This window comes from Dermacentor variabilis, unplaced genomic scaffold (assembly GCF_050947875.1).
Source record: "Dermacentor variabilis isolate Ectoservices unplaced genomic scaffold, ASM5094787v1 scaffold_17, whole genome shotgun sequence".
Taxonomy (NCBI): domain Eukaryota; kingdom Metazoa; phylum Arthropoda; class Arachnida; order Ixodida; family Ixodidae; genus Dermacentor; species Dermacentor variabilis.
Genome location: NW_027460335.1, coordinates 8639351 through 8663394, shown reverse-complemented (window position 1 = coordinate 8663394; position 24044 = coordinate 8639351). Strand labels below are relative to the sequence as shown.

Sequence of the window (24044 nt, the reverse complement as noted above, 5' to 3'; positions counted from 1 at the left end):
TTTTAATCATTACGTCCGGCGTAATACATTGCGTAACACATGTCGCAGCAATCAACCGAATCCCCAGCAAACCCGCATCGGCTGAAAAGAAGCTGCGCTGTTCAACGAGTATTTTTATTAAATTCATATCCTGCCCTTCGTGAGGATTCCGCTAAATTTCTCTACGCAGTGCAAATTGACGCAGGCAAGCTGCGTGTGTGTAGATGCAGTATCTACAAGTCACGTCTCCATCCAACCAAGCGTCTCCATTTTCCAGTGCGGGGATAAATGCGGCACAGAATTAAAAGCCAGTGTGAGCTGGTCAAAAATTACTCTGAAGCTAGCTATTCCAAGTCAAGCCAAGTCAATAACTGAGGCTTGATAATCAGGAAGGATGCCGAAACGGAGGCCAGGTGGCTCTGCCACATTAAAATTCTTGCCACATCTCCCTTTGACGTCATGGATTTTGCAAGCGTCCGCTGGGTTTAGTTAAGTGCCAGTCGATAAGGAATTACTGTCTTTTCAATGCGAAAGAAAAGAACTTAACCTCGTGTCCTTTTGGCAACGCTTCCTCCATGAAAATATCTAAGCACGTGGAAATTAACTAAACTTTATAACGTCAAAAAGATGTCATTGGCACCGCGTAAAATAAACAATAACTATTTATTTGTTTTCTCACCTAATGAAGCCTATTAAGCCGAAAATATGCAAAAGATTTGTGAATCACACGTCGGAAGTGAGAAGCACCCCCCGGTGGTGCTTCTCTTAACGGAATGCGGGCAGGAAAATCTTGTATCACGTTCTTTTTTTACCTTGTTTTTCGCAGTTAGAGTTCCACTTTATTGAGTCTACGTTGCTCGAGTGCCCCCAAACAATCGTTTTTTTTTTATTCGCCTGAGTTTTCACGTCACATATAGCGTATAAATAAAAATTCCATGTAACTATTAGAACCCGCTTTACGCAGACTAGCTACAACGGCGACTGATGAAATGGATTACATCACGTTTTATGCAATCTCTTCAAAGCGTGCACAAAATTCTGTGCTGCTTGTGCAGAAAACTGCCACACAGGCCCTTCCTCCTGTAAGCTTATACACTGGAAGAAATTTTCTTATTTTAAAGGTTATACATAAGAAAAAGAAGGAATTACCATAAGAAAAAGATGAATTAAGAAAATTTGAAGTCCCGATAAATCCACTTCTACAAATTATCATTTTAATGTTTTTTTTTAAATTTAGCGTTGTTCATTGAAGGATTAGAAGAGGCGGTGGAAGTAGAAGACAGTAATCAACACTGCCGCGTATTTACCAAATTCATCTCTCGAATATCTACATTAATCTATTATCTGCATTGATCTGATCTAGCGCCTTCCTTCTTATTGCAGTGAGGATGAGACGATAGAAAACTTCTTGTGATGCCGCCGTTTCTCTGGATTAAGAGAACATACTTCAGAAGGACAATTTCACGGTGCTGGATCGAATCTAGCCTTTCTCGATATTCTATATTTCCCAGCCTCCTCTCTAGGACAACATCTTACGGATGTCGTTGCAGATGTTGTGAGGTTCATAAATAAATCTGGACGACTTCCTTGCTAAATGCTTGATTTTCTTTAGATTCATTCTCTTCTTTCGATATATTCAAAATTTCTCACTAGTGTTCCTTTTTAGATTCGACTAATTGTATTCAAGAGTCATCCTATATTGTTGGTCAATCATCTATAATGAGTATATGAGGCACTCGTAGAAGCAACTCAGCCAACACTCGCGATTATACTATGTCTAGTCGTGTGGACTTTGCAGTTAGCGACAACAGCCTCGATTACAAAGGAAGAAAGTAGCGTAGAAGGCGCGTAATCGCTCTTTTATCCTCAAGGACAAACGCTGCGACTCAAGAGGCACCGTCGCACTGCGTTCCACGTGGCAGGCCTCAATTAGCCCGTTACTCGGTCACGTTGTTGTGCAGTCCAAACAAGCCGGTAGAGGCGCTGATACCGTGCCGTCGATAGCTCAGTTGGTAGAGCGGTGGACTGTAGAGGCTTCATCCGAAGCGGACATCCATAGGTCGCTGGTTCGAATCCGGCTCGACGGACGAACTGCCCTTTAATTCTTTCTTGATAATCTTGCAGACTTTTGTTTAACCTTGTGAATCAATCAAAATCACATATATTTTTGCCCAACAAACGCAGGCACTCTGACCAGAAAATCCGTTGGCTGTTATATATGTAACCGAATTGGCGCCAAGTAAAAGAAAGCACAACCGTAGACGACAGAGGATATTGTATTGAAGTTTATAACATTGCAAGGACATGGAATGCAGTCGGCTGATGGGGGAAAACGGTAACTGGATATCGCTGGGAGAGGCATTTTTCTTTCAGTGAACATAACATAAACAACCCTAATGACCCGCCGTGGTTGCTTAGCGGCTATGGTGTTGGGCTGGGAAGCACGAGGTCGCCGGATCAAATCCCGGCCACGGCGGCCGGATTTCGAGGGGGGGCGAAATGCGAAAACACCCGTGAGCTTATATTTAGGTGCACGTCAAAGAACCTCAGGTGGTCAGAATTTCCGGATACACCCATTAGGGCATGCCTCATAATCAGAAAGTGGCTTTGGCACATAAAACCCCATAATTTGATTTTTTAAACATCTCTAATGCAATCTTCAACGCGAGAGAGAAAATATATTCAAGGTCGTCGGTGGGTCGATAGTCATAGTGCTATCGCACTACAGTCGTTCAGGTGACCGCAACGACAACCGAGGTGGCACCGGTAAATTCGCCAAAAATAGCGTTCGCAAAGCTCGGAGGGAGACGCTAAAGGCCGTCAGCCAACGCCTTCATACGGAGTATTAATTGGCCATTGGATGTCGATTAAGGAGAGACAATCGCTCACTTTTTTCAAGGAGCATAATAATGAACCTCACTCGTCTTCGCGCAATTCTTTAAGAGGAGCAAAGTCATCACAGGCCTGACCATCAACACTGCATATAAACAAAAAAAAACGCTTCTACACAACACCACGTATAGGTTACATTAACGTCGTATAGCGTCAGTATATTTGGCGTGAGTGCAAGAATCCGGGCGATCAAGTCGTGGCCGCAGCGGGCGCATTTCGATGGGGGCGAACTGCAAAAACGCCCGCGTAGCGTGCATTATTGGGTGCATGTTAAAGAACTACAGGTGGTCAAATTGATTCTGAGCCCCCCACTACGGCGTGCCCCATAATGAGATTGTGGCTTTGGCACGTAAAACCCCAGAGTTTAACTGAAGCGTCCAGGTCAAAAAGAAAAAAGAAAGAGAGATACGCATTCAGAGACTGCCAGAATGCGTGGGATCCGCATAACGTTCCTTACATAGTTGTGCGACTAAATATTGCGACTGTATCGCAACATGGCAGCCTGCCACACGAGGAAGTTTAAAACTGCACACAAAATATTTTGACAACCGAATTAACCCGATTGGGGTTCCTTGAGTGCCCTTCACCTCCTTGACCTTGAGTGCCGTGTGCTACCAATATCACCTAGTGCGCCGCCTTCAGGATAGGGCCAATGTATTATTCGCTTCAAGCAGTGCCCTCAAGTCGTGTTGAGCTAATTTTAGATTGCAGGCATGCGATCCCTGCGAAAACCTCCCATGAGACTACAGCGCCTTTCTCTACTTATAAGTAAATTTCTCACACATCCGAGAAGGAAGGCAGAGCAGCAATTGCGGCTAAATATTACCGTCAGCACCTTGCGTTCTTTACAAGGCTGTTCAACATAGATTCCATATGATATTCCTCAGAATTTTGCGAACGAGTCACTGAACAAATTTCATGAAGCAAAGCACCGACAGTGCATGCCTATTATGTTAAATATTCTCAATCTTAAATATTAAAAGTACGAAAAAGTAACAGAAGATCGGCCCACGCAAGAGACCGCGTTTCTACCCGAAAGCTCGCCTTTGTGCGTAGCGTTTGCCGCCATAGTTTCCCTGTAAACATTTCGGTCATGCGCTCCTGTTGCCAGGAAGCGTGAGAAACAGTCAGGGATCTTTATATGCTATCGCGTTACACTCTTGAAGGCGAAGCGTCTTCTAAACTTTTCCGATGTAGATAGTCTCTGTTTAGCACTGTACAATATTTGTACGGACTAGTCGACTAACCCCACCCATGTAGCCACGTAGAAAATGAAAATTGCAGTGGTCGTCTTGCTTCCATTCATTACGTCCAGCCTAATACTTAGCGTAGCCCATGGTGTATCAATCAGCAGCATACAGTGTAAGTTCTCCAGAGTTATTCAGTGCGTTCTTCAAAGATAAATTTTATTAACATTATTTCCCAACGTGTTTCTCGAAAGTCAGGGTAAATTTCCGTATGCAATGCAATTTTATTCAGGCAGTCTGCGTCCATTTTTTTTTCTAATTCGAAAGTTTGCCCTTAGGCGTAATACAAAGGACATTAAAAGTACACGAACAGATTCGACTCGTGCAAAAAAATCGAGAACTGAACGATGATGTGGTCCATGAATCCAACGTTCAAGGTCAGGTGGGAGGCCAGGTCGAAGGCCTGTGGCTCGGAGGTGGCGGAGACGACTTAGATGAAGTCCTTGGCAAGTCCATAGTAGGTGCGTCACTTTCACCTGCGTCCAAATACAGGCAATTACTCCGGTCGTCCGAGCGTCTCCCTTTTGTAATGCGGAGATAAACACGGCGCGGATTAAAACATTTTCAGAGCTGGCCTAAAAATTATTCTGAAGCTTTCCGCTCCAGCGCTACAAAGTCAAGCCTAATCGGTCAGTGAGGCTTGATAAGACAGGAAGGATGCCGGAACGGAGGTCAGGTGGCGTTGCAATGTTGAAACTCTTGCAAGAGGTCTGTTTGACGTCATGGATTTTGCAAGCTTCCACTGTGTCTGAGTTAACTGTCAGTCAATAAAAAATAACTACACTGTGTTTTCAATGTGAGCGATAAGTGAACCTGTTGGCCTTTAACGAACTTTTTCTTCGTAAAAATTACTCAAGCAGATGGAAATAAACTGCAGTTTCTGACGCCACGGCGATGTCATTAGCGCGGTAGAGTTTTAAAAAACTCACAGGGGATTCAGTTTCTCACCTGATAACCAACGTTATTAAGCCGCACACATGCAAAAGATGTGTGAATCGCACGCCAATAGGCTATGTTGAGCAGCGGAATCTTAACGGAATCTTAAGGAATGTTCTCTTAAACGCCCCTCACCAGGTCTGGCCATTTTGAGCTGACAAGCGCAGATCATACATTGCGCGATAACAATCGTGTCTGCAAAGTATTACATCGCTATGCGCCGCAGAAAGATCTGAAATCCGAACGTCGTTTCCCTCCTCACTCGCAGCCGCCGCGCTCCAATCTGGATGGTGACGTAATCGTGCCCCTTCGCTTACGTAATCGTGTCCACAGTGTGACGTTGTTCATGGTGACACGTTACTTCGAGAATTATTCAAGACAACATATGTTATCTGTGCGATCTGCTGCTTGAATTGACGAATTGAACTTCAGAGAAATCATAAAACGCACAAACTTAATGTCTGTGTGTTTTTTGTTTTACTTCGCGCCCAAGCAAGGAAGCTGTACTTCCGCTTGGTCTGCTTGTTCCCACGGTCGTGTGGTCACGTGCGCAGGTACCGAAACTGTGTCAATTTCTACCGGGTTCCAACGCGTGATCATGCTCTGCGATCCGCTTGTTCTGCCTCAGTATTCGGCTAGCACTTAATTATACCGCTAGTCATGTTTCCTTGTGCACAGCGCGCAAAATCGTGCGCTGCGCGAACGAGCCAACAGCTCGCGCGTGACGCCATCGGTGGAAACGCGTAGCGCCGAAAAAAAAGAGCGAGGAGCAAAAAAACATGAAGGCGGGGCCTGTGACGTATGCGTTACGCGATTCTCGAGGTCCGGTAAGGGAGAACGCAGGAAGGAATTTCACTTGCGAAGGCTAGACGGGGCGAGTGGAGAGGCAGTCTCGCTATGCAGTGGAGCCAGCCTGCTGAAATCATTGGTTCGCGTCACTGAAATATTTCTATCTCGACTATTAATAAGCCGACTTGAAAAATATTTGCGGCAGAACGCTCCCTCGAGGACACGTAGCAACTTTCATCGTATAACCAAAATAAGCTAGGGGGCCTGGTGAGGGGCCCTTTATCAGAATCCTGGCAGGAAAATTATGAATCATGCTTGTTTTTTCGTAGTCTCTTTCTTTAGATGTTCGATTTCAAAATTAAGGTATCAAGCCTGAATTCTATCAGCCCTTTAAACAATTATTTTCAGGAGCTGAGTTGCCATGGTGGCATAACGGCGAAATGAAATCACATGTAATATCGTTAAAACCCACTTCATGCAGACAAGCTGCAACGGCGACTTATGAAATTAATCACATCATCTTTTATGCGCCCTGTTAAAAAATTTACAGTAATGTTTCACTTCATGAATGCGGGTGACCGGCAAGCGTATGGGTGCTGTAGCGCACACGACGCTATCGGCCCTCGGTGCGCCTAAACGCCAGCACTATTTGGAACGCAGATCGTATTCAGGACAGGGCTCACGTGGCTGCACCATACGCACCAACCGTCAGAGTAGAACGTCCCGTTGTAAGCATTCGCTTACTATCTAAATTACCTGGCATGGTGTTAGCGTGCATAGGCAAACATGAACACTTCACACTCGATGACCGCGGACACTCGCTGTCAAAACGCTGGCGTGAGGAATTGCGGCAGCAGCAGTGAACGAAGTGACCTTCGTGCTGCCTATCCCTTCAACGCAAACTGAACGGTGAGAATACAGTGCACGTGAAGCTACGGGGCATCGGCTCACGTAGACTGTGTCGTGGGACACTACGGTGGCACCGCTGGCAGGGTAGTACCGTTCAGCACCGCATTATGGCACGGTGGTAAGGGAGAGTTCGCACTCTTTCCTCGTGACAGCTTGCGTCTTGAGAGGCTGCACGTCTGGTCACAGCATCGGCAATCAGTGGCGGTGGCAGGCGCTGCACGGGGTTCCAAATGCGTTGCTTGATGTCGTTCGAAGTACCGGTTGGCTTCTGCGTACAGGTGAGGCATGCTGGTAAAGGGGAGTGCCCCTATGCAGTATAGTGCCGCAAATAACCACCTCCCAATGCATGCTTAACATGTTATTGAAAAGTAGGCGGGGTTGGTTCTTCATAACTTTTTTTTCGTTATTCATTAATAGCAAACATTCCGGCAGCGCAATTTCATTCAGATATACGTGTCAGAGGTTGTGTTCCAAGTGTAGTTTAAAAAGTACGAAGGACGCTTAACGATTTTTATTCTCAGATTTGAGCGTTGTGGTTGTCCATAGGGCTGATTGAATGTGCACACAGAACTTACAGGCAAACCGGAGCCAGCACGGAGGCCCAGGCGCCTTCCTCGTTCGCTTGCTTCGCGGCTTCAGACAGACACCGCCGATTTCACGAGCTGGCCAGTTACGCTCGCGCGCCAGATGCCAGCAAAATGCTGTGCTGTTGGTGCTGAAAACTGCCACATCAGCCCTTCCTATTGTACGCCCATACACTATAAGTATTTTCCTATTGTAAATGTTATGCAGATCCCAATAAACAAGTCGTTTATTCTGCACCTACTCATTCATCCAGGTTGTCGAGTCCCAAATTGTCTATTAGGCAGCAAAACCAGTGGCACGTATACCTAGTGGCTCAATGGACAGAGGAGAACAATTCTAATGCGAGAAAAGCAGAGAAGCATCCCGGAAAAACTTTGCTACTTTGCGTTGATAAAAAAAAAAAGAAGAGCAAGGACCAAGTTGATGTGAAATAGGCTAAATACGGATCGACGACATATCCGAAATGTCGGGGAGGTTATCTGATGGCAAACAGAGAGACAGACATCGTCAGCGAGAACATAATGACCTCTTAAATAGTCCCTATCAAGGGAAAAAAAGGAATTACGAAAGTTTCAGGTCCCAATAAATCAACCCCTACAAATTATCCGTTTAATGCTTTTTAATTTAGCGTTTTTCACTGAAGATTTAGAAAAGCAGTAGAAGTAGACGGCAGTAATGAAAATAGCAGCATACTTACCAAACTAATTTGTCGAATATCTTCATGAATCTATTATCTGCATAGATCTGGTCTGGCGCCCTCCTCCTTATTGACGTGAAGATAAGTCGATAGAAAACTGCTTGCCATGCCGCGATTTCTCTCGATCAAGAAAGCACACTTCAGTGGGACAATTTCACGATGCTGGATCAAATCTAGTCTTTCCAGAAATTCAATATTTGAAAGCCTCCCTAAAGGACATTATTATACGGATGTTGTTGCAGCTATTGCAAGGTTCATAAGTAAATCAGGACGACTTCTTTGCTAAATTATTGAATTTTTAAAATCAGAATTTATTATCTCCTTTTGATATATTCAAAATTTCTCATTAGTGTTTCTCTTTAGATTCGACTAATTATATTCAAGAAAGATCCTATATTCTTGGTCAATCATCCAAGATGATTATGAGGCACTCGTGGAACAAACTCAACCAACACTCGTGTTTATACTTTGTATAGTCACGTGCACTCAGTAGTTCGCGACAACAGCCTCGATTACGAAGGAAGAATTAAAGAAGCATTGGAGGCGCGCAGTCGCTCTTTTCTGCTCAAGGAAAAACGCTGCGACCCAAGAGACACCTTCGCCCTGCGTTCCACGTGCCAGGCCTCGATTATCCCGTTACTCGGCCACGTTGCGTGCTGCTCTGCAATCCACACAAACAGGTAGACGCGCTGATGCCGTGCCGTCGATAGCTCAGTTGGTAGAGCGGTGGACTGTAGAGGTTTCATCCCAAGCGGGCATCCATAGGTCGATGGTTCGAATCCGGCTCGACGGACCTTATGTATTTTTAACGCGATAGCGTTAAGGAGCTCGTGTCGCAGAAAAGCCGGTGTCGGCGTCCGCGGCGTTGGCCGTGAGCGATAAATCACGGCAGGCACTTCATAAATAAAAAGCAACTTCCAAGATGGGCTGGGTGGGAATCGAACCAGGGTCTCCGGAGTGTGAGACGGAGACGTTACCACTGAGCCACGAGTTCGATGCTTCAAAACGGTACAAAAGCGCCTCTAGTGAACGCGGTGTTGCCTTAGAAACGAGCTGTTTCTAAGGCTCAGGCGTGCGTCGCTTGCTCAGGTGCACATTTCGTTGTCGCCCCGAACGCTGCGTTGCTCGACGCTCACCGCGTCCGATGCGGGGCGCGTAGTCACTGCGCCGTAGCCCATTGTCTTACACCCCTTGGCGGGTCGACGGGAACGCTGTCGCGTTCCACTGTTGAAGGTGAAGCTTAAGCGTCCTCCAATTTTTTAACGCGATAGCGTTAAGGAGCTCGTGTCGCAGAAAAGCCGGTGTCGTCGGCGTCGGCGTCGGTGTCGGCGTCGGCGTCCGCGGCGTTGGCCGTGAGCGATAAATCACGGCAGGCACTTCATAAATAAAAAGCAACTTCCAAGATGGGCTGGGTGGGAATCGAACCAGGGTCTCCGGAGTGTGAGACGGAGACGTTACCACTGAGCCACGAGTTCGATGCTTCAAAGCGGTACAAAAGCGCCTCTAGTGAACGCGGTGTTACCTTAGAAGGCTCAGGCGTGCGTCGCTTGCTGAGGCGCGCATTTCGTTGTCGCGCCGAACGCTGCGTTGCTTGACGCTCACCGCGTCCGATGCGGGGCGCGTTGTCGCTGCGCCGTAGCCCAATACCCTTTGGCGGGTCGACGGGAACGCTGTCGCGTTCCACTCTTGAAGGCGAAGCTTAAGCGTCCTCCAATTTTTTCTTTCTTGATAATCCTGCTGACTTTTGTTTATCTTTGTGTACGAATAAAAATTTTTAAAAATCTATTCGTGTTGAGCAAATGCAGGCGCTTTGAGCAGAAATGCTGTTGCCTGTGATACCGCGTGTTTCAGAGAACACCTTCAAAATTTTGTAAAGGTTTTCTGTGGCAGATAGCACAATTCTAGCTCATGAATTGGTTTACAAGAAAAGGCGGACGTTACGTGCAAAAGAAATTAAAATGTATAATACATTCATTAACAAATATTGACTAATTAGGTCTCGGACTAATTGCCTTAGACCCAAGTTTCAAATTACCAAGTCAAGCAGTCTTGCTCGCAAAGCGGGTCCTTTTGGAACGAATTCTCAGGATGACAACCTTTTCGAGAGGTTGTCATCCAGATACTTTTGCGTTTGAATGCATGAAACGACCGTTTTGATAAGAAAGTAATTGGAACACCAATGCAGTTCTCCGCAAAGCTTGCGAATTATTATATCGAAACTGGTGTCATCTTGAGAAATCCTTCCAAGTGGATCCACCTTGCAAAGTCCACGGCTATAATCAGCACATTGCAATATGGACCATAAGGTAACTTATTATTTAACTTATATAACTTACTTAGTGAATTTTACCCGCCGTGGTTGCCCAGTGGCTATGGTGTTGGGCTGCTGAGCACGAGGTAGCGGGATCGAATCCCGGCCGCGGCGGCCGCATTTCGATGGGGGCGAAATGCGAAAACACCCGTGTACTTAGATTTAGGTGCACGTTAAAGAACCCCAGGTGGTCGAAATTTCCGGAGTCCTCCACTACGGCGTGCCTCATAATCAGAAAGTGGTTTTGCACGTAAAACCCCATAATTTAATCATTTAGTGAATTTTTGTTAATTATTCATTATGTAATTCAATTTACTGTGCAAGTAGTGTACACCCGTTGGAGTGCACTACCTAATGAACTAGAATTGTATTATCTGCCACAGGAAACCTTTAAGAATTTCTGAAAGTGTTCGCTGAAACACCGTCTTTGTGCAACTGAAATGCTGCCAACGAAAAGAAAACGCAACCGTAGACGTCAGAGGACGGCATTACAATGAAGTTCATCACATGCACGACACAGCGCATAGGAGGGAAAGAGACAAGAAGGCAGGGAGGTTAGCCAGAATCACGTCCGGTTGGCTACCCTACACCGGGGGAATGGGAAAGGGGGAAAACAAGGATAGCAGGAGAGAGAGGAGGGAAGGAAAGAAGGAAATTGCAGTGAGTTCGCTGACGTGTGTGGCCTTACAGAAATTGCATTAATAGTCACAGATGGTCGCACAAGCCCGTCGTCCTTAAGAAGCACAAAAGTGCCCTCACCGCTTTATGAGCCGACGGGCGATGGGGGCGTTGTTCCAGCAGCACCTGCACAGAAAGCGGCCGGTTGTCCCGCTTTTGAAAAGCTTTGGCAAGTTCTTGTCTCTCAGGGGTGTATCGTGGACAGTGGAACAGCAGATGATCGATGTATAAAAGCATAAACACAATATCTCCATAACGTAACCTATCATATACATTACTGTAACGACGTATACCATCAACACATTTAGCAATAATGCGAGTGTCCACGTCAGAAAAACAAGAAGTTACTGTCCACTGACTCCCGGGTTGCGTGGTATCAGCATAACGTTCTTCCGAAATTTCTAAGACGGGAGTTTAATTATTACTGCCGCCCAACATGACAGACTGCACACGAGGAGCCTCAAAACGGCACAGAACATATTTCAAATACCGAATTAACCCTAATGGGGTTCGTTAAGTGCCCTTTGCCTCCTTGACATTGAGTGACCTGCGAAAGCAATATCGACTATAGCGACGCCTTCAGAATAGGCGAGGTGAACTGTTCGCATGCGCTAGTGCGTGCAAATCACGTGGAGACATATTTTAGATTGCAGGCACGCGCTCCCAGCGAAAACCTTTAATAAAGCTTCTGCGCTTTTTCCCCTGCGTAAAGTATTGAGAGAGAATTTCCGACACATGCAGAAGGAAGGCAGAGCAGCACTTGCGGCTTACTATGACCACCCTTGATATTAGCGTCTACACCTTGAGCGACAACATTTTCGCGTCTAGGTAATCAGTGATGTAGCAATTAACATCACGGAGTGTAAATTTGCATCGGCTTAAAGGAGGCTGTGTTCTCCCAAGACGATTTTCATTAACTTTATATGCCGGCGTTTTCTGTTAAGGTCAAGGTAAATTTCTGTATGCAATGCAACTGAAAACTGCCGCATTTTGTCCTTCCTACTGTGCGTCTATACATTAGAAGAAAGTTTCCTATTTGAAAGGTTATGCAGATCCCACACTCACAGATTGGCCATTGTCGTTGCTGCACAGTTTTCTGGCTCTGGTCGTTGCGCCGATGAGCTTTATGTCGCGGGTTTGACACCCCTCGCGGAGACACCAGATGAAAGGCGGGGGAGGGGCAGTGAAAAGCGCTCGTTGGCTGCACGTTAAGGAGTCTGATGTGGTCAACATCATTCTGGACTCAATTATATTAGGACGCGCTTCGCAATCAAATCGTGGTTTTGGGGCGGAATACCACAACATTTGGTCACAATATTCATCGCTGCAGTGGACACACGTTTTGAGCGTTTCGCAGTAACGAGGAACGTGATTAGTTATTAGTTGTAGTCACAAAGAACTGAAGCTCGAAACCATAATTACTTACTCGATTGTTTTTTCTATAAGTTATAGAAAGAGAGAAAAAATTGGAGGATGCTTAAGCTTCGCCTTTAGGAGTGGAACGCGACAGCATTCAAAGATCTCGGACGGCTTCTCACGCTTCCTGGCAACTTCAGCTTACGTAACCGTAATGTTTGCCGGGAAACGCTGGCGGCGAACGCTACGCCTGATGGCAAGCTTTCCGGTAGAAACACGGCCGCTTGCCTGGTCCGATCCCGGAGTTTGCGCAGAGCCACACGAAATCTCAAACGGCAGCTGGAAAAAGGGTCAGTGTTTGAGTTTTCTCATTACAGAATTATGTTTTCTCCTATATTCAAATTAAAGACCAACGCTATCGTGTCTGTAGGTTGTGTGTATGTCACACTTTAGGAGTTTTCTGACGCATTTTACTTTGAGAAATTCAGTCAGTTCAGTAATGCCTCTGCACCACGCGGAGGGCCTGCGTGTATCGGGGGATTCTTTCTCACGGGTAACGCCGCCGACGCCGACATTGGATTTTCCGCGACACGGACTACCATGTCAAAATTTGGTGGCAGTATATCCTTTAATGTTCCATTACATTTTAACCGAAGTTCGCAATTTATCTCAGAGCTAGGAAAAAAATTCATTGGAGGTACTGGGTATCGATCACAGTACCTCACGCATGCTAAGCGACCGCTGTACCATCTGAGCTACAACCTCGACAAGGAATGCCGGTAACGTAACGCTTTTTCACTCCGTACCGCTTTCAGCGTAACACTACGTCGAGCGCAGAGACCGAAGATTCCCGGAGGCAACCGGTTCCCACTGGAGCGAGGTGCTGCATTCGAATAACTTTTACTGCAAGAGATGTCAGTAAGAAATGAGGGCCGAATGAAGCCATGAAGAAGTTTGCAAACATTTGCGCATAAGTCCATGCAGCGAAAAGGCTTGTCCTTCATGTGGTCACTTTAGGGCGCGGTCCAAATCTTGTTACGATTTGAACTTTTCCCAACTATTGATTGATTGATTGATTGATTGATTGTGTTGAAGGCCAAAAGCATCAAACGGGCTACGAGGCAAAGGCGTAGTGGTGGACTCGAGAATAATATTCACTTGCTGGGTTTCGTGCCCTTACCTTTCGGTACACGAGCGTTATAGCATTCCGCCCCCCTCGCAAAGCGGTGCCGTGGCACTCCCGAATGGAACTGGCGACCTCTTTCTCAACAGCACAACGACTACCATATATAGCCACTAGGCGGCCGAGCCGGTCACCGAGTGTCCCTTTGAAACGGCTTATCACCCAAAACACGTCATTTGCTGCAGACGCATTGGAAGTGTGGGCGTTCTTGCCAGTCCGCGCAAGTGAACGCCTCAAAGCGTCATTCTCCTCCGGTGCGATACCTTAGATTCACGCGATCGTCTAATCTCTGGGTAAGTAGGAGGAAGATTACCGTTCAATTTCGCTGACGCTCGCCCCCGTCAGCTCCCCCCTCCCCGCTTGACTCGTCCTCATCACCAGTTTGCTGTGGAATACGAGCACAGCACCACTTAAACAATTCAAGAAACTCTGCAACACTTCGCAATAGCGAAGTCGAGGAAATTAAACGATTCAAATACTCATTGAAGTTGCACGAAATACTTCACTGATTTCATTCTTTTCTTATTGAAACCGGATTCAAAAGCATTCACCACTTATTTATTTTATTTTATTCATTCATTAAGCCATGTATTAATTTATGTATTTGCATACTCTAAAGGCCTGGAGGTACGATAGAGAGGAGTGGTGAGCATGTAAGTAGTCATTAGGAAATATCTCGAAATTTTTCGGCGTCGCAGATAACAGCGACGAAGGCAGGAAGACGGTTCCAGCCGTCATCGGTCGATGGTACTAAAGCGTGAAAGTAACCGCTTATGTTGCATGGCCCTATCAGTACCTAGCCGCCCTTTCCACAGCGTTTACATTTCTTCTGTCTTGCATGCACAGCTTCACAGATTGTGGGATGCTTCTGTAAAACTGTTCTAGACACATGCATTCAATAATTATGTTTCTGCTCCCGTACGCATTCGCGCTTTTCAGCAACTCGACTAAGTTTGTCTTTAAGCTATATGCAAATTCCGGATATCCCTCGCTATCCTTCTTTCCCGTGCTTCTAAACCTTTGTCGAAAAGCTTCGGCTGAAAGGCGGTACTTCTTCAAAAGAACAGCCTAAACAGCCTACTACAGTTCTAAACTGAACAACCAGAAAATGAAGCCTAGAGAGTCAAAGCAAGAACGAAGCGCACTCACCGCAGACACAGCACCACGTCAAAAAAAATCCGTCTCACCGCTGCCAGCCAGTTGCAGCACCCTTGCATAATCATATGCATCTATTGTACTGAGTCTGGCGATTACTTCTGCAGCCTCACACGGCAACATAGACAGCAACTGCCTGTGGTCGTGTACTCGGACCGAAGTTCATCTTCTCGCAAGTCCTTTCGAAATTACTACGAACAAGCCGATGTCGTTCCCGACCTCAAATGGCTTTAAAAACAGCCTGTCCATGCAGTATGATTCTGCCTCACTTGACCGTCCCACAACCCCTTCACTTCCTTGAGGCAGCTCCAAACGTTTTCTTTCAAGCTCAAGTTGCATTTTTCTCAACTCGCGTTCCTCTACCGTTCTTCTCTCTCTCTGTCCCGTTTCTCTATTTTCCTCAGAAGTTCTAACCCAATTTCAATGTCCTCCTCACTGGCCTGTTCGGAAATCAGCTGCAATATTTCCGACTTTAGCATTTCATTTCGTACATCTAGGCCCAGTTCCTCAGAAACAATCAACGATTAGCCTCTCAGCAGTGTCCTTAACTCCTTGGTTGCTGCTTTACTGCCTTGATCTTGTTCGCTAAACATACCTAGGTAAACACAACCTAGCTAACAAACAACAATCTAGCTTCCCTACAGTTCTAAACTGAACAACCAGAAAATGAAGCCTAGAGAGTCAAAGCAAGAACGAAGCGCACTCACCGCAGACACAGCTCCACGTCAAAAAAATCCGTCTCACCGCTGCCAGCCAGTTGTAAGAGTTGGGGTCGGGCATGAAATAAATGGTAGCTGGCCCATGCCGTCGTCCGACACATCCACGATTAGGAGGTTGTTGAAGGGAGGGACTTGTTCTTATCGAGAACAAGGAATATGGGATTTATTTACGATATTTATATGAAGGGTGGAGGAAGTCACATTTCATCAGTCTAGCATGACTGAAAGAGAAGGCACACCAAGCAGCCGTAAACAGCTGCTCAAAAACACTCTGTCTTCCCTAGATGAGGGAGAACTGCCGTTGAACCTTCCACCAATGGCAGCGTCTAAAATCATCGTAGTCGACCCGCCTTTAGGGGAAGGGTTCATACACTCACTTCCGCACTTTGGTTTCACTGGACAAACAGAGGTGAGGGGGTTCTCGTAGACAGGGGTCTATACCAAAGAGGCGCCTCTTGATCCAAGAGCTGACCCCGCAGTCAGTAGCCGCCGCAGCTTTCCATTGACTGTGACGACTTCTGGGGCCTGCGAGAAAGCACCACAAAATATCCTTTTCCAGGAGTTCTCTCGCTCTAAGCCAACCGGGAAGGCGACAGCGAATCAACTAACAATACTTGGTCCGCCGAAAGTGGTTAGAAATTCCGGCGCCGTTGGGCTGTTTAGTAGGCTCATTGTCGTCTTTACAAAGCGAGTCGTCGCAGCGGGCTGTGGAAATTTTGCAGGTCGGTACTCCTGCAGTCCGATCGTAAACGTATGCAGCAACCGTTTCTTGTATATAGGTTGATGTCTCTGTCTTCTAACTATGTCCACCCCTTTGTCCTTAGACTGCGTTTCTTGGGACTATACAGTAACAGTTCCGATTTCAAAGTGGAGCATCTGACAGCGGTGGGTTTGATAGTGTCGATGGCCTCTTGTAAGGCTCCCTCAACCTGACCATCTTTGCCTCCTGTGCACCGTATAGTTATATCGTCAGCATACATAAAGTGTTTGATGCCTTAAATCTTGAGAAGCTTTCTTCTAAGGTCGACGATAGCTATATCGAAGAAAGAGGGGGAAATGACCGCCCAATGTGGCGCGCCCTTCTTCCCTAGTTGCAGCAGCTCTGATTAGAGATCGGCCATCTGGAGGGTAGCCTTCCTATCCGAGAGGAACAATTTGACGTAGTTGTAAAATCTCTCACCCACATTAGGCCGAGATATTGAGGCTACAACATTTTGAAGGGGCAGCGCAAGATGAAGACAGGAACGGACAGTACGGCGCTGAACTCACAATTAACTTTATTCGAAGGCCCCCATACACAAACTTATGTACTACAACCCATGGCCACGTGCTCTCAATCGATGGCGTCCTGATCAGTGCGCAGGCAAAAACGGAAAATTCTGTGAAATACAATATTAGGGGGCTTAAAAATTCGAATTCACGGTCCTACAAACTTAACGATGGCATGCGTACACAACACGACGCTTTTTTCTTGATATTGTAGGCTTCAATAATCTCCCTCGAAGTCTGAATTGCGAGTGCATGCACCATTCCCCCCTCTCTGCACGGCGACCGAGCAAAACCTCGTAGTCAAGATGTCAGGCGAGAAGGTTTCTTGTAATAGGATGGCCTGGGGCTTCCTTTCACAACTGCATAAGTATCCCTGTAGGAGAGCCTCGTTCTTAGAGAAGCCTCTACAGTTCCACTGCCCAATTTGGCATCGCTCATGTGGCGGAGCCGTCTCTTACACGCTGGACACCGATCGTAGGTGGTGCTAGTATCGCAGCTACATGGCTAACTGCTGGGTCAGAAAGACGTATCATCTTGCTTTGCATATCAGTCACTCTATCACCTAGCTGTTTCATACTTTCGCACAAAGCGGTCAATATCTCGCGCACCTCAGATTTAGCTTTACGTGGCACGTTCTCCTGATCACAAGTTATTGTCCTCTTCTTCGGGGATCGCGACCCGTCGGTACCCTCGGCGATTGGGTCTTCCAGAATTTGCGCATTGATGGTAGAGGTGGGCTCCGTCTTCGTAGCGCCCTTAATCTCCGTTATCTCAGGTATTAGCCTTATAATGTTCTCTCTCATAGCCGTGTTCTCGCGCTCAAATCTTGATTTTTTTTCAAACTATCATCACCATCAGGTAGCGACCTCGACATCACCTCCGATGGTTCTCCACGGACCAGATCTGCCCAAGTGGGGCGGCCCTCCTTGTGGATGACCTGCTGCTGCTGCAGGTGCCCCCTAGCGCTGGATCTGGTCCTGGATCGGCTTCGGGGCTCGAAGCGAACCGTGGAAGCAGATCGACTTATGGAGCGACCACGCGAACGGCACCGGGATAAACCCCTAGAACGCTGGCCACTCCTAGACCGCGATCTGGAGCGGCGGCGGCCTCACTCGAGGGCTGGTTGCTGGGGGCGATGCTGATCCAGATCCGGTAACTTGAGTTCGGCACCGTGATATTCCGGGATAGTGCTTCTTCTCCAGCTACTTTCACCTCTAGCTCGTTCTCTTCGACAATCTCGATTAGAAAGCGTTTTCTGCATTCTTTCCCTGCAGTGAGATGACTCTCGCCGCCCAACTTGCATTTAGGCATGCACTGATACTGTTCGTCTGGGTTCCCGGCTCCACGTCCTCTGCATATGGCTTCGTAGGGCGTCGGACATAAGTCGGCACGATGGCCGAGCCATCTGCAACCGTACAAGATGTCGATCTGCCTACGATATAAAGTACATCTGACCAATGCATTCTCATACCTGACGTAGTTGCGTACCTGCTATCCGTCAGACGCAATTATGAGGTTGCCGGTGTCCTTGATTCCTTGGTTCGCAGCGCCAGGGGCCTTCTTCCATTAACAATCTTGCGCTGCAACACGTATGGCCCATCACAACGGGAACGTCTCGTATTATGCCTTTGCACGTAGCATATCGTGCCGTGCAGTATGTCGCTTGCTCGTGAAGCGACCCGCCACCAAAATATTCTCGATCCTGACATCCTCAGATGGTCGCATCCTCCTCCTCGGGGTTACTGACCATGACGACATACTATTAATAGTTAGGACAGATAATGTCCGCTTTATGCTTCGAATCCTCGATGCAAGCAGCAGTGTTGATTGCATCAGCCACCACAGTTGGGCCTATCCTTGATATATCTAGGCTACTTTCAATCTAAACACAATTTTGATGTCCCCCCTGGGAAGCGCCGGCATTCTTTCACATCGACTCATGCCACTCTTGACACCAGCTCCGGTCCTGCTACGATCGGTCTGCCCGGGCACCGCGCAAGTCTTTGGACGGCTAATTGCAAGCCGCAATCCTATTGAAAATCGTCGGGGGCAAGTTCCTCCCTTGCACATTGTATTTTTCCATAGAAAGAAGTGCACTACCTATTCATTATTGAAATGCTCGACACACTAATCTGTGATTCATGCAACTGTGAACCAAAAATCGAGCGCGTGTTATGCTTTTGTAATCTCTATGTGACATCGAAACAGACGTTTTTCGAAGGGTGTTAAACCGATTAGACAGCTGGCCATTTTCAGATGCGAATATTTTCCCACCATGGCCCTACGCATCGCGCTTTTATAAAGCGACGAGGACGCTGCCACAATTGATGAAATCGACAGGCCTCAGTGTCCGATTGTAGGCGAGAAGTGATAGACAACCGCTCTTGTGCACACTGAGCGAACCTTTTCCCTACATCTCCGTTCTTTTAGTCCGTTAAACCCCTTCCCCCGTGTAGGCTAGAAAACCAAACCTGCGACAGTCGGCGTCACTATCTTCCCTTTCTTCTTTTCCTCCTCCATTAGAAGTGGTATTGAACTCTCAAGATATTTACTTATTCTATTCACGAGGGTTCCGTTCCATCACTTGTGCTCAAACAGACGGCTTCTTTCAGCAGAACTAAAGTGCACTCGCCCTTTGCGCATGCGCTAACTTATGAATGCTTAATATTATCGTCGGACATCGGCGTGTAACTGCCTCTTAAGAGTCAAAAACAGCCCGATCATCAGTAGTAGGTTCAAGCACACAAAGCACTGTCCCCAGGTGCACCATGAGCGTAAAGTGCAAAGCAGTATATTTCGACGGCTAGCCGGGTGTTGTTCTTTAGAGTGGTTTTTACTGATATTTGAGCTGATATCGCAGGCCACGTCGGCCGCCACCTTTCTAGCTAAAGGTAACTACGCTACATGCACTTAGCCCGAAGAAGCCAAAATTTGGTCGCGGAGAACTGCAAGAAAGAAAAACTTGAATGCGAACTTAGATAACATCACGCTGAAACAGATATTATTAGGCAAAGCCTCCACCGCTGCCGTGGCGTGTTTGATGGGACGTCCGCCACAGCTTCGGTAGGTGGTTGGTTCGAAACCCGCCGACGGACACCCGCCAGAAAAGGGTACAGACGTCCTCCATAACCGGCGTACGGTTGTGTACGGGGTTTGTGAACGCCTGGTGGAGGTGACGAGGGTCAGCCCGCAAGGGTGGTATTGCTCTATACGCATGTGCGCGTGTGCCTTAGCTCTCCTCGAAGGTGTCTTTGTTGAACGCGTACATTTGCTCATGAATGAGTCCCGCATGGCCATTCATTATCCGGTAAGAATGCATACCGGTGACTGCTTCTCCATGGGAAAAAAAAAGCATGATCCGACGTACCTCCTTTTTTTCATTCCTCTTAACGGATATTTCTGTCGGCTACGTATGGGCAGTGGGGTCGAGAACAAATTGGGCATAATATATACGTAGTCTGGAATTCAATACCATAAAAAATGAGTAAGACGTCTATGCCAAGGTATGTTTATAATTATTGCCTTGTTGCTTATACATAACGAGCATTCATGTTGTGCTTCGTCGTTCGATTAGTGCAGTTTATCATAGCCTGTTTTTTTTTCCTTCTGCTGTTCTTAAGTTTACCAATCGCACGGCTGTTTATACAACGCGGTTACATAGGAGCTTATCAGAGTGTCGAAGAAGAAGAAGAAACATTATTGAAGAATAAATAGTCCGGCAGTTCTTGCTGTGGTGGCCTCAGGTGGCGGCACGAGGTCCTTGGACTCGGGCGGCATCTTCGGCTTGCCGGATGTCCCAGAGTTGGTCCGCCAGCTCTGAACTTTTGATAGCCGCTTCCCAGCGGCGGCGACGCTTACGGCGAAGGTAATAATAATAATATTTGGGGTTTTACGTGCCAAAACCACTTTCTGATTATGAGGCACGCCGTAGTGGAGGACTCCGGAAATTTTGACCACCTGGGGATCTTTAACGTGCACCTAAATCTAAGCACACGGGTGTTTTCGCATTTCGCCTCCATCGAAATGCCGCCGCCGTGGCCGGGATTCGATCCCGCGACTTCGTGCTCAACAGCCCAACACCATAGCCACTGAGCAACCACGGCGGGTACGGAGAAGGTCACCGGCGGCTCCCGAATCCGTGGCGGCGTCGGGAAGAAGCGAGCTCGAGCCTTCCCGTACTCTGGCAACGGCCGCGATTATGGACGCGTCGCGAACGCAGCTGGTTTCATTACCGTTGTTGCCGGCATGTCCCCAGAGCACGTGTTGCAGCGTTGCTCTCTGTCCGCACGTTTTACACGCTTCTGTTGGATATAGCATTGGTGTAAGATAGCGTTGATAGCATTGGTGTAAGATAGCGGGGCTAGGGTAGGTGTGTGTCTGGAGCAAGCGTAAAGTTACGGCCTCGTTCCTGTTGAATTTATCGTGCGGTGGCGGGAATGTGCGTCTTTCGAGTCTGTAGTGTCGCGTGAGGTCTCTGAACGTGGTTAGGCGATCACCCCACGCCCAGTGTGTTTCTTGTTGCTGTATTTCTTTTGTAGTGTCCCGATCCGGCAGATCCAATGCCCCGCTCTCGGGGGCGGTGGCGGCGGCCACCTAATCAGCGGCGGCTCGGCGTGTGAGACCTCGAGCCGTGGCGTGGGCCGTCTCGTTGCCCGCGAGCGGAACATCGGCGTGTGCCGGGGTCCATAGGAGGCAGACCGTGGAATTTTGGAGTTGCGAGGGCGATGACGAGTCACCGTCGTCAGAAATTTGGAGTATGCGGGACGCTTCCCCAGAAACACGACCGTGCGCGAAGCCGCGGATTGCCGCCTGCGAGTCGCTGATCACGATCCCAGCGTTCGGCACCGCGACGAGTGCTAGGGCTATCGCGGCCTCTTCGGCCGCCTCCGTCTGTCGCGTGGTCCCCGTGGCGCTCGCGAGGCACTTACCCGTGTGGTCTACAACCGCGATCGCGTGTGCGCTTCTCCCACCTCCATATCGCGCCGCGTCTACGTACACCCGGTCTACGAACTACCCGGCCATTCCACGAGTGGTAATGAGCTGTTCGTTCATACCGAAGATTTGAAAGGAATGAAATTACCAAAGGTCTAATTCCCCGGAATGGAATTGTAATGAAATGGCGCGCCCATTCAGCAACACACTGCCGCTAATATCCTCAAAAGGCCGTCGACGTGATGTCATGGCCACACCATTTTCTATTTCCATCGACGTAAATCGTCTCTCGTTATTATATCCCAATCAAGTTGACGGCATTCAGTGGGTATTATGCCGGGGCTGTCATGCCACTGATGACATAGAGTCGTCATCATATATTCGTTGTCATACCATCGTCGTCATGCCGGTCCAGTGCCTGTATAGTTGTGATCGTAAGTTTTATGTTTTACGCCAAGTCGTCATCGACACTTCCTTGTGCTCACACAGTCGTCACGATACCGTTGTCATCACGCCGCAGTCGTGACGTTGTCGTTCTACCATCGTTCAGTAACGTCATCCAAATGAGCGCATGCCGTCTTCGTCATACCGACTTCGTCGAAGCATTGACTCATTCCTTTATTGCAGGCATTCTGAGGCAGTCTGGTAATGCATTCCTCATTATGCCGCCGCTGTCACCACTCCTTCATTAGGTCGCGGTCAGACCGCCTCTCTCATAGCGCCTGTTCTGAAACCGTTGTCGCTGGCCGTGGTGGTCGAATTATTGTCATTATAATGTATTATCCGTGCGTCGTCATACCATTGCCGTAAGGCCATCATCCTCAACAACCTCCGCATTGCCCTGATGACATCGTTGTCACAATGTTGTTGTCATACAACTATTATCATCTAGGAATTTTCATCTCATTGTCGTCATGCGGTTCCCGCCGCCATACCGGCTTAGAAGTTCCATTGAAGTTATTTGTTCGTCACGATTTCATCACCGCAAATGCATCGGTCTCACAGTCGTCATCCCGCTATGCTTATGGGCCATTGGTCCAGCAACTGCAATCAGCCGAAGTAGGGTGATACAGTCGTGGGTAATATACAGCCGAACAATTACCACTGGAAGAGGTAAATAAACATGAGTTATGAAATGCGATTCGTTCGTATTTAGGTTAAATGCAACTCCTATTACCGCCCGTAGTGATCTTGAGATCAGTTCTGTCAAAACTTTCTGCAAAGTCAATATCTGTTTTGCGAATTACCCCTAGTTTACCGTGTGGGGTATGGGTGCGATCATAAGCATTCCGCTATGTATGTGCACGGCATATATATATGTCAATGCAAAAATAAGTGCCGTGTGAGAATGGGGTAAGTTCACTCGCGGTCTACAGCGTAAAACTTCGCCATATCGTGATGATGCATTACTAAAAAAAGATATACATAACCTCGCACTGCTCCTACTGCCCTGACGACAAGTGTGATGCTATCATGTGTCGTGCGCAGTCACGCCGCCATAATCTCACTCCCAACTCGCTCTATAAGGCATAATCCTTGTGTGACGTCCATTAGAACTTAAAACGCCTTGCAGCTTTTACGCTTCTCGGGGTGTCCTACACCCACCATGGCATATCAGCAGCTATGGCGATGCGCTGCTAAGGCCGAAGTGACGGGATCTCATGCCAGCCAGGACAGCGACATCTAGTCCACGAAGTCCAAAAACGCTCGTATGCCGTGCACCAGATGCATGGTAAAGAAATGTACAGGTATGGTATGGTACCGTAAAACTTTATTGAAGTCCTGCAGATCGTGAGTCTTCATGAAGCGGGTCGCCCCCACGTGAGAATTGGATGGCCAAGCCTCTCTGCCGCACCGTGGGCCTGGTGGAACACCCAGAGTTGGTCAGCCAGAAGAGGGCACCGGAGAACCGTCTTCCATATGACCGAGCTGTTATAGACAATAGAGCGTGACCTGGCATACCGCCAGAGCATGTGTACTAACGTGGCAATTCCTCTGCAATCACGGTAAGTACCATCGGTGTAAGTATCCGGATAGATTTTATGCAAGGGCGGCGGATAAGGAAACATATTCTGTGTAGTAGACAGAGCGTTGCTGCTTCAGCTCTATTGAGCCGCACATGAGGAACGAGGTAGGTTCTACGGCTGAGATAGTAGTGTTTAGTAATCTCGTTGTAGGTGGAGGGCTTGTCCCTGTTCTCTGTAGGGTCGGCTTCCGGTTGGTCGCGGGTACAGCGGTGGGCAAGTGCGCGCGCAGTGCCGTGAGCCGACTAGTTGGGGTTAAAAGGAACGCCTTCTATCTGGCCCTCATCTGCAACCAATAAATGAAGTGGTGCGTGACTGCCCTACCTCACGAAATCTGAGGGCCTGTTTCGAAACGGTGCCTTTTCCAATTGCTCTAACTGCAG

The 24044-nt window shown here is 47.7% G+C and overlaps 2 non-coding genes across 2 annotated transcripts; both read left to right on the top strand.

The window, feature by feature from the left end:
- The first annotated feature begins 1973 nt into the window (after positions 1 to 1973).
- TRNAY-GUA (transfer RNA tyrosine (anticodon GUA)) lies at positions 1974 to 2066 on the top strand. Its single transcript has 2 exons — positions 1974 to 2010; positions 2031 to 2066. It is a non-coding gene; the product is annotated as a tRNA-Tyr (tRNA).
- Positions 2067 to 8734: 6668 nt separating this feature from the next.
- TRNAY-GUA (transfer RNA tyrosine (anticodon GUA)) lies at positions 8735 to 8827 on the top strand. The gene is made up of 2 exons: positions 8735 to 8771; positions 8792 to 8827. It is a non-coding gene; the product is annotated as a tRNA-Tyr (tRNA).
- The last annotated feature ends 15217 nt before the right edge of the window (positions 8828 to 24044 follow it).